The following is a 12,139-nucleotide window of genomic DNA, read 5'->3' on the forward strand; positions in this document are numbered from 1 at the left end:
TTTAATAGAAGGCATTTTTCAATCCTTCCCATTTGCCTATCCCATCTAACTGAGGAAAACCACAATGTTACATACTGTGTAACCAAAAAATATACATCTCTGTCTCTTTCTCTCTCTCTCTCTCCACACACACACACATACACACACACACACTCATATGACATATACACATATACATATGTGTATCTGTATAGATTCTTTGTGTATATAGGTAGTACCTTGTAGCACCAAAGACAACTCCCTCTGATACTTGAGTCTTTCAGATTTACTATCACAGATTCAAGATACTTTATGGCTCAACATTCACTCAAGATCATAGCTAATATGTCCCTACCAATGTGCTTACTTTTCACTTTTTCTCAATTTAACCAAAATACACAATTAGTTGAAAGTAAATAAAAACAAATGTTTTTGAGACTGTGTCTCTACATCTCAACCCAGTTTGCCTCAGTTTCCTAATCAATAAAATGAGCTGGAGAAGGAAATGGCACACCACTCCAGTATCTGTGCCAAGAAAACCCCAAGTGAGTTCATGGAGAATTGTACCCAATTGAACAACAAAACATCTGGTCCAGACATGAAGTACCATAGTCATTCATGGGATCAATTCTCCTACTAAATAGCATTGGGGGCTTTGACTGCTCTATTTTTGACATGGCCCAAGCTCCACGTCAGGCAGCCTGGAGGCTCTCCACTCCTAGGACTTACCATAGCACAGCCAGACTTAGTGTTTAGCACCTGTAGTAGGAAATGAGTATGTTAACATGGCTGACTCCCTTTTGTCTTAAGCCTCTTTACATGTTTATTTAAGTTGTTTTCCTGTAATAAGCACTTGCATATAGTACTTTTGATGCATGATATATTTGGTAATGATGTATGAGTGTGATTCTCAAATCCGGTAAACAACTACTAATGGTATATGTATGTTACTAAGATTTGGTAAATACTTGCTAATTACAAATGCATATCTCAAATCTGGTAAACAACTGATAAATCCTTGATAGTGACATTAGGACAACTAGGGCATTTAGTGATAACTAAAACTTTGATCGATGGTTTCCTTTCATCATAAATTTCATCACTAATCACCAAACAAAACTAAGATGTAACTTGTAAATGCCTTTTGTCAGAACCACAAAAATCCACTGGAGGAGCCACCCATCAGCCTGCTCGTAGTGCCTGTTCTTGGATAAAGACTGGGACAGACTCCTACATTCCAAACACTTGGAAACTTGAATATTCCATGTTCCTTGGATTGACAGAGATTAGTCAAAATGCCATCTCAAAGGCATACGTAAAGCCTCTGGCTGAATTAAAAAGGAACTATGTCATAAGTGTCCATATAAAATGTGCTTCTTGGGACCTTAAGGAATCAGATTGATGGATTTTGGTTTCGTTTTTCCTAGAGGGGTTGATATTGTAGTATTGAATAGTCAATAAAGTTTGATTGCATATATTGATGAGTCTAAGTCTTTTTAATGTACCATCAACTCAAAAAGAAAGAAAGAAAAAACACATGCAATGGCAAATTACCTTTTTGTGCATAGTGTGTTACAACTCCCAAATACCTTTATATATACTTCAGCTCAGAATTCTTAAGCTCAAGAGACCTACCAGGCACAGGTTTTCTGGTAGCAAGGATTACAGATATATGCTACCATCACATTTGACTAAAAAAAAGCATTTAAATAAATCTTAACATAGTAATAGCATTTACAAGAGACATTTCCTCCATTAACCTATGATACAGTCTTCCATATCTATATCTACTTATCTATATATGTTAAATGAAGAGAATGAGAACACATAAGGGTCATATATGAAGGGCAAACATCGAAAACAAACATGCTCTGGTCATACATGTAAAGGAACAATTTATACCTCTACTATACAGGAATGGTAATGTCTTCTTAAGTAGTAATTATAGGAGAAAAGAGACAAGAGAGAGCTATTTGATAAATTGGAAGTGCTTGCATTTTGGTAAGGGATAAAGAAACCTTAAGAATCCTAATGATGGGTGAAAGGAGAGAGAGGACAAATAGGAGGTAAAATAAGATGGTGGAAAATACACAGGTAATAATTATGGTGATGAATATGAATGAAATGTACTTTCCCATAAAACAGAAGCAGGTAGCAACAGGAATCAAAAACAGAATCCTATAACATATTGTTTACAAGAAAGACACTTGGGGGCAGCTAGGTGGTGGAGTGAATAGAGCACCATCCCTGAATCCTCCTTTTGGCTGCATCCTATAAATTTGGTATGCTGTCTTATTATTGTCATTCTCCTTAATGATGATTTGTTAATAGTGCAATATAATTGAAATAATAATTTGTTTGTTGACCTACTTCATTTTTTTTAGAATTAGACTATTAAGTTTCCAATTAATTTTTGATCTCTCTTTGAATTCTGAGTCTGAGTTCAAATCTGGCCTCAGACACTTAACACTTCCTAACTATGTGACCCTGGGCAAGTCATTAAACCCAAATTGTCTCAGAAAAAAAAAAAGACATTTGAAGCAGAAAAACACACACAGAGATTAAAGATAAGGGTCAGGAGCAGAATCTATTATGTATCACCTGAAATTTAAAAAAGAAAGAAAAAAAAAAGAAAGAATGAAAGAAAGAAAGAAAGAAAAAAGAAAGGAAGAAAGAAAAGAGTGGCAATCCTAATCTTAGATAAAGTAAAAGCAAAAGTATATCTAATTTAAAGAGATAAGGAAGGAAACTACATCTTGCTAAAAGCTACCATAGACAATGAAGCAATATCAATACTAAACATATATGCACCAAATGGTAGCATCCAAATTCTTAAAGGAGAAGTTATTAAGCAAGTTAAAGGAAGAAATAGGCAACAACTATACTAATAGAGGAACTCAACAGTCCTTTCTTAGAACTTCATTAATCTAATAAAAAAAAAAGAAACAAGAAAAGTAAAGAAATAAATAGAATATTTAAGAAGTCAGAAATGACAGATCTTTGAGGAAGAGTGAATGAGAACAGAAAGGAATACACATTTTTCTCAGTAGCACAGTAGCAAAAATTGACCATGGCATAAATTGACTGGACATAAAAACCTAAAAATCAAATGTAGAAAGGTAGAAATGTTAAATGTAATTCTTTCTGAATCATAATGCAATAAAATTACATTTTTAAAAAGTCAGTGGGAAGATAGATTAAAAATTAATTGGAAACTTAATAGTCTAATTCTAAAATAAAATGAAGTGGGTCAACAAGCAAATCATTATTTCAATTACATTACACTATTAACAAATCATCATTAAGGAGAATGACAACAATAAGACAACATACCAGATTTATAGGATGCAGCCAAAGGAGGATTTAGGGAAAAGTTTGTTTCTCCAAATTCTTACACTAGCAAAATAAAAAATAATAATAATAATAAAAGAATTGGACAAGCAACTAAAAAAAAAACACTAGAAAATAATTTAAAATCCCCAATTGAACACTACATTAGAAATCCTGAAAATCAAAGGTGAGATCAATGAGACTGAAAGTAAAAAACAATGAAATATTGAGCTAATACATAAATAAATCTAGGAACTGGTTTTATGAGGGGGGGAAACCAATAAGGTAGATAAGGCATTGGTTAATTTTGCTTTAAAAAACAAAGAAGAATCTTAATGATGTATGTCCAGAGTCAAAGAGGAAATTAAATGAGACCCCTTCCCCCCCAAAAAAAACACCTGGAAGTGGTAGTTTTGTTTTGCTTTCATATTCTTAAAAGAAGAAATACAAAGAAAGTCAGAGCAAAACAAATTCTGTTTTAGAAGGCAGATTGTAAAAAATAAAGATCAAAAGTAATGAAGGTGTAAAAACTAGTGATTGAGAAAGATGGGAGGAGCCATTGCTCCAAATACAGGTCATTAAAATATATCATGTTATTTTCCTCCCTCTTCTCTATAAATAGTAGGGAAGGGACAAAGAGAAGAAAAAATAAGTGTTTGGAAGGAATATACAATTAATAATCATATTAATAAATGTGAATGGAATAAATTTGCCCATAAAATAGAAGAGCCTGGATTAGAAAGTAATCCACAACTATTTTCTTTTCAAAAAATATTCTTTTACTATAAAGATTTATATAGAGTTAAAATAAGGATATGAAGTATTTCTTATGCTTCAAGTGAATTAAAAGTGTAGGGATAGCAATAGTTATTTCAAATAAGGAAATAGACATGGTTACAAGAGAGAAACAGGGAAATTATATTGTTCTTATAGGCACCATAGACAATGAAAAAGTACAAGTGTTATGCTGGAACTCTGTCTTCCCAGAAATCAGCCAGAGTTAGGATCACCAAAAATCTTTATTCTTGGTCTTTTGTGGTCGCTGTCAGGAGATTAGATTTAGCAATCTCCACACCACCTTCCTCTCTCTCCGCTACCAGGAGAATGCCTCAATTTCCTCCTCTTACTCCACCCAAACAAGTCACTTCCTCTTCTTTGTCCCACCAATCAAGTCAGCACAGAATAGTTGGGGAGGGTCAACCTTCAAACATGTTAATAGAGAATTGTCCAATTGGCAATTAGTCTCACATGCTCCATTATCCAAGTGCGTTTGCTCAGTTCTAGCCCTTTACAGTGTTAGGATTCTTACAAGGTGCTAAGGTTGTCTAATTTAGCATGGTACTTAATAGTTCTCTAGTTTAGAGTTCACACCTTTCACACCTTTAAAAGAGCATAGAAAAGGACAAGCCCACTGGCAGTTCCAGGAGATTCAGAGTCAAGATTCATTCCTACTTCTACCTTTGTGCTCCCTGGAGACATTCGGACAAGAGCTCTCAGGAACCAAAGGCCTCCAGAAAACTAGCCGAGCCCCAAGTGAAGGAGATAAGATTTTGGAAGAGACAATAAAGGATCTGACTTTAAATCCTGGCTGCACTGAAACTAAGGCTCCCTCCAGAAGCTCCCCAAGAGAGCCTGCAACCAGAGAATGATTATAATTTAGAGAATAGAACATTACATATAAATGCTTAATCTATATGCACTAGGTGACATAGTACTAGTATTTAAAGGAAAATTTTTACTGAATTACATCTACCTTCAGAGGAACAGAAAATAAAAAAGTATAATGTGGCTTTACATAGATGTATATAGATGTATGTGTGTGTATGTATGTATATGTGATTATAGATATCTATGCATGTATATGTATACATATATGTGTGTGTTTATATATGTATATATATATATATATGTATATATATATATATATATATACATATATATATATATATATATATATATATATATATATATATATATATATATATATATATATATATATATATATCCATGTTTAATTATAGCATTCTTGGGGAAAGTGGAGGGGAGAAAAGGGGGGGGGGAATAAAGTAAAAAGTTCATAGCAGGGAACAAAAGAAAACCTACAAGGAAGCAGAGATGGACAACTCTGAACACAATGTACAGTATTTATTATACAGGTTTTCTTGAAATGGAAATTTATTGTCTCATTTTGAATTCTCTTTTATGTTCTGCTGTTTACATGGCATTTTTTCCTTTTTCCATTTTTTTTCTTTTGAAATAAAATTTAAATAAAGAAAATAACGGAAATGAGACAATATACATAGGTTTTGTGGCACAGAAAAACAGTTCTGAGAACACAATTTATATCACTAAACATTTTTATCAACAAGATAGAAAGAAAAAATCAATGAATTGACAATTAAAAAAAAATAGAAATGTAACAAATAAAATAACTAGATAAAAAAATAGAAATTCTGAAAATCAAAAAAAGATAAGCACAATTGAAAGCAGGAAATACATAAAACTGATAAAACTTGGACCTTAAAAAACAATTAAAACTATTAGATAATATTTTAGTTTATTTATTTTTAATACACATTGTTTCATGAATTATGTTGGGAGAGAAAAATCAGAGCAAAAGAGATAAACCAGGGAAAGATTAAAAAAAAAGAACTAAACAAAGCATGTGTTGATTTACATTCAGTCTCCTTAGTTCTTTTTCTGGATACAGATGGCATTTTCTATCTCAAGTCTATTGGGAATTACGAAAAGAACCAAGCCTTTCATAGTTGATCATTGCACATTTTTGCTATTACTGTGTATAATGTATTCCTGATTCAGTTTGTTTCGCTCAGCATCAATTCATGTAAATCTTTCCAGGTCTTTCTATAATAAGCTTGTTCCATCTTTTTTCTTTTTTCTTTTTGCCAAGGCAATTGGGGTTAAGTGACTTGCCCAGGGTCACACAGCTAGGAAGTGTGAAGTATCTGAGAAAAGATTTGAACTCAGATTCTGACTTTAGGCCTGGTGCTCTATCCACTAGGCCATCTAGCTGCCTCCCATCAATTTTTATAGAACAATAATATTCTATTACCTTCATGTACCATAATTTGTTCAGCCATTCCCCAATTGATGGGTATCCACTCCTTCTCCAATTTTTTGCTACCACAAAAAGTGTTAGCTATTTTTTAAAGCACAGAACAAAGCTGCCAGTATCAAAAATATAAAAAGGAATTCACAATAAATGAGGAGGAAATAAAGGAAATTATTATAAATGATTTTGTCCTACTCTCATGTCAACAAAACTGGTTTTGTAAAAAAAAAAGAATATTTAAAAAATATAAAATGCTCAAAATAATAATATGAGAAACAGAGCATTTTAAAAACCCATTTCAAAAAAAGAAATTGAACAAGCCATGAATGAATTCTTCAAAGATGAACAGGTGGGTAATTGAATGAATTCTGTCAAATATTAAAAAAAAAAAAACCTAATTCTACAATAACACAAACTACAAAATAAAAAAGGCACTTCTTTAATGGTACAAATAAGATTTTAATTCCTAAATAAGGAAGCAACAAAGTAGAGAAAGAAAATTATGAACCAACATCTTTAATAAATATTGACACAAACAAAATAAATTATTAGCAAATAAAATATTAGCAAAGGTATCATTGCAACAGATTAAAAAGATCACACACTTTGATTTATATTAGGAATTTAGGATTGGTCAGTATTAGAAAACCTATAAATTTAATAAATCATTTTGAGATTAAGAACAATAATAACTATATGATTATGTCAATAGATATAGAAAAATGTTTTGATGCAATACAATGTTTATTTTGTTTTTTAAAAAAGTCAAAAGCTTTGGAAAAATAATATGCATCTAGAAAAACAAAAGAAAAAAATCTCAGTGCTAGTAATGGGGGAAAAATTGGGAAGGAAAGGCTCTTAGAAGTACCAAATACCAACCTTAGGACAAAAAAGAAATTAGCAAAAATAATTTGGTACTGGTTAAAAATAGAAAAGTTAATTAGTGGGGCAGATTAGTAATATAAGACACAGAATCATAATAGCATAATGTTAAATCAACTCAGAGATCTCAAATAGACTTAATTTTTTTTTTCAGCTAAGCAACAAGCACTTATTCAAATATTCTTTTAACAAAAGAAAGAAAAGAAAATTTTCTTTTTAAAAACTAGAAAGCAGTCTGCCAGAAATTTGATTTAGATAAATATCCCACAGTATACACTACATAAACTTTAGTTACATATAGGATCAGAATAAAAGATGCCACTTCATAAATAAATTGTAGGAGAATAAAAAGAGAGATTTTAATGATTAGGGATAGAGCAAGTATTCTTAACTAAAGGAAATTAAGAAAGTTTTAGATAAAATGAATAATTTATTTTAATATAAATTTTATTTTTCCCTAATAACATGTTAAAATAACTTTTGTATATTTGCATGTTTTAGGGTTTTTATTTTTTCTTAGCAATTTTGAATTTATTATTTTAATAATAGTTTATTTTCAAAATATATGCAAATATAGTTTTCAGCATTCACTCTTGCAAAACCTTGTGTTCCAAATTATTCTCCTTCCCTTTGTCCGACCCCATACCCTAGATAGCAAGTAATGCAGTATAGATTAAACATGTGCAATTCTTCTATACATCTTTGCACATTTATCAGTTGCATGTTTTTTTAAGTTTTGAGTTCCAAATTCTATCCCTTCCTCTGCATCCCCCTTTCCGAGAAGGCAAGGAATCAGATATAGCTTATACATGTACAATCATGTAAAACATTTTCATGTTAGTCATTTTGTACAAGATTCTAATAAAAGAAAAATAAAATTAAAAATAGCATGCTTCAGTCTGTATTCAAACAATAGCAGTTCTTTCTCTGCAGGTGGATAGTATATGTCATCATTAGTCCTTTGGGATTATCTTGGATTATTGTGTTGATGAAAATAGCTAAGTAATTCACAGGTTTCTTAAAATTATACACTATCACTGTTAATGAGTACAACCTTCTCCTGGTTTTCTTCATTTCACTTTTTATCAGTTCATGTAAGTTTTCCCAGGTTTTTATGAAATTCTGCTCATCCTTTCTTATACCTAACATTATTCCACTACAATCATATGTCACAGCTTGTTCAGTCATTCTTTAAATCCCTTCAAGAAATGAATAATTTTAATTACCTAATTTTAAACATTTTAAATAAAAAATAAAATAATTTAAACAAACAAAATTAAAGCAGTTAAAATTAAAATAGGAATAGTTAATTGAAAAAAAATCTTTGAAGGAAGTTTTTTCCAGTAAGGATCTAATAACCAAGAAATACGCAGAATTGATTAAACACATAAGAAGAAAATGTATTTCCTAACAGTTAAAAGTTCATTTAAGGTCAAACAGTACTCAAAATAAGAAAAGCAAGCTATGAACAGCAATGTGAAAACATATTACAAATTACTATTAGAGAAATGTAACTTAAAATAACTAGGCAATAGATATTGCTTGATATATGCCCCTTTTCAGGAATAAGTCTTCCTTAGTAATAGGCAGGCTACAAGCATTTCCATTGTCCAAAAGTTCATAAACTCTCCACTCAATAATAAATCAATTCTAGAATTATATTGGTGGCTGACTTTATTAACCTACTGTCTAGGTAATCCACATTTCTTCCTTTCTGAAAATGGATCATTTGCCCATGTCCAGTCTTCTGACATCTCTTTCATTTTCCCAATTCTTCGAAGATTATGGTGATTCATCAGTCTCATCTGCAAGTTCTCTTCAGTGCCTTGGAATCTAATTTGTCCAGAGCAGGACATTTGAGGTTACTTAGATAGCAAGATATTCTGTTACTCTCTCCTCACCTATGTGAGGTTTCAATTTCCTCTTAATCATGTTTATCCTGCCCTTTGCAGTCTAAAGCTAATTCTCTTTCATAGTGGTGATTGATGGAAGTACTTTCTGATATTCTGGGTCATCTTTCTGGAAACAGTCTCCTGTGCACTGATGTAAGATGTCAGCATGTGCTGCGCATCAAAAAATGTCCATTTCCAGATTTAATTGTCCTTTAGGAACCTCCACAGCCTTTACTTTCTAATCTTCAGCACTTGTGTGGGTCCCCAGCACAAGACTATAGTTTGGTTTATGCATCTCTGTTAAGAACTGAGGAGGAAATGATGCTGAATAAGGACTTTAAGAATTTGTTGTCCAATGTTAATTCATAAGGCTTTAATCTTTTGGAGGTTCTTTCCTATGGATTCAATAATTATTTTACATTTGGGGCTCAATTTTTTTTGGAAGAGGCAGAATTAGTGGGAACAGTAGAGATATCTAGTAATCCATTTTGTTACATGACTAGACAATCTTCCCCCCCCTCCCTAAGGCTGGGGTTAAGTGACTAGCCCAGGGTCACACAGCTAGGAAGTGTGAAGTGTCTGAGATCAGATTTGAACCCTGGTCCTCCTGAATTCAAGGCTGGTGCTCTATCCACTGCACCACCTAGCTGCCCCCTAGACAATCTTTTTCAATTAAAATCAATAATCATTTAAATACCTATGTGCAAAATACTGTGGTAGGTGCTGAAGGATACCAAAATTTATATGGATAGAGTCCCTTCCCTTATGTAACTTGCAGGGGGATATGATATAAATATATATGCATATCTATCTTCATAAAATACATATATTAATATATTGAAATATACATAAAGCATATGCATTATAAAAATGCATACTTAAAACTGATACACATAAATACATTTGAAGAAGAGATTATTACCAAATGATGGGATCAGGTATAACTTTCAGAAGTTGCATTTAATGCTAATGCTAGTGAAGAATATAAAGTCATATCTAATAGTTATTCACAGTTTCAGATAGGGTATCATGATAGTTTTGTTTTGTTTTGCAATCTTGCAGACATAAATTTTTTTCTCTTTTTTACTATGTCTTTCATACAACTTGCACACTGAATTCCAAGTGTCACTACCATGGTAGGAGAATTATATTAAGTGGAAAGAAGGTTTGAAGTTAAGTTGGGAGCAAAGTACATACAAAACAATTTTTTCAAATAATAGTTTATAGAAGTCTGGTTTTTTTTTTAAATTTATGTGGGAAAAAACCAACTTGAAAATTATTTGAAAGTGTTTCATTTTAGGATCTATATTACCAAACAGGTACAAAACAGGATCTGAAAGTATTCAAAAATAAATCTTATTTTTCTAATAATAATGCTTCTATGACAATTATTATGTGCCAAAACTATGCTATATTATATATTATCTTTGTCATTTTATCTTTACAACAACCCTGAGAGGTGATTTTTATTTTATTTAAAATATGGGGAAACTGAGGCAGAGGTTGAGATTTTTTTAAAATAAAATTTAACCAGGATCTTTCTGACTCCAAGTCTTATGCTCTATCCACTATGCTGCCTAACTGCCTTATCTACAAATAAATTAGAAAAAAATGAATAATCTTCCAGTAAACAGAAAAGGAAAGGTAAACAATTAACTACCCAATGAAAACTTTTGAGTTTTTCTTATTGATCTGCCTTATTAATCATATAGTAATTACTCTATTTTTAGACTAATTATTTTAAAATGCATGGGTTTTTATTTTACCATAATCATACTAATTGATATTCAATAAAAATTCAGATTGTCAAACATTATATTAATTAAATAAAATAATTTTATGTTGATTATCTGGGGTAATAATTTTTGTACAAATACAGTGAGGCAAAAATGTCTTCCAAATACGTACAACTAACCTGTTGAGTGGGAAAGGGATGTATCCCTTCCTGATGACTTGAAAGTAAGATATTAGCTTCAATTTACCTTAGTATAGATATCATCCATATACATTTTTTTAAAAATGATTTCTATGTGCCCGACACTGTGCTGGATTACAAAAATGAAAAGTAGGGAGAGGACCTGGAATGGGGGCATGACATTGGTGCTGTCAAAACCAAGTAGAAATGCTGTTAATTAGAAATAAATAACTGTTTCATTTTCTGATGTGATTATAAAAAAACAATTGAAAACAGTATTTAAAAATGCATAGTGTGAGAGGGACTAATCATGGCTGATTTTCATTTTATAGGCATTATTTACCTATAACTCAAACACCAACATAAACTCTTATTCCTTTATCTGCAATCCACACTGCTCATGCAATATAAAATTGCTAATGAAATAAAGCATTTGTTCTTAATGTATTCTGAATATAAATTTAAATTCACCATATTTATTGACCCACCCTTGTATTTCTTAAAATGGAACCCAAGATGTATTGTTGACTCATAAAGAACATATTCAGGCAATATTAGATTTACAGAGTATCTATATGTCTTTCTCTCCATGACCAAGCTACCACGTTACCTTGTCTCTGAAAAATTCTTCTGTCCCAACATATGTTCTCATATTGCCCTATATTTTAAAATTTCATTTTATTTGAGGCAAAAATGCAAAAAAAAAAAAAAAAAAAAAGGTTTGGCTAGTTTATCACTGACATCTGCTTTTGTGAACAAGTATACCTTGGATGGTAAAAGGTAACTCGTTCATTTTACTATTGTCTCCACACTTAGGATCATCACACTGAAAGTGCGTGCAAAGATATGGGGAAAGAGAGATGATTATGCACTAAAAAGCATTTTAAGCAATGAGGTTTTTGTTGTTATTCAGTCATTTCTCTCTCCATCACTGCATTTTGGGGTTTTCTTGGCAAAGATTCTAGAGTGGTTTGCTATTTCCTTTTCCAGCTCATTTTACAGATGAGAAAACTGAGATAAATATGTGTAAATAACTTGCCCAGATTACACAGCTGGTGTCTAAAGCTA

This window comes from Sminthopsis crassicaudata, chromosome 1 (assembly GCF_048593235.1).
Source record: "Sminthopsis crassicaudata isolate SCR6 chromosome 1, ASM4859323v1, whole genome shotgun sequence".
Classification (NCBI taxonomy): Eukaryota; Metazoa; Chordata; class Mammalia; order Dasyuromorphia; family Dasyuridae; genus Sminthopsis; species Sminthopsis crassicaudata.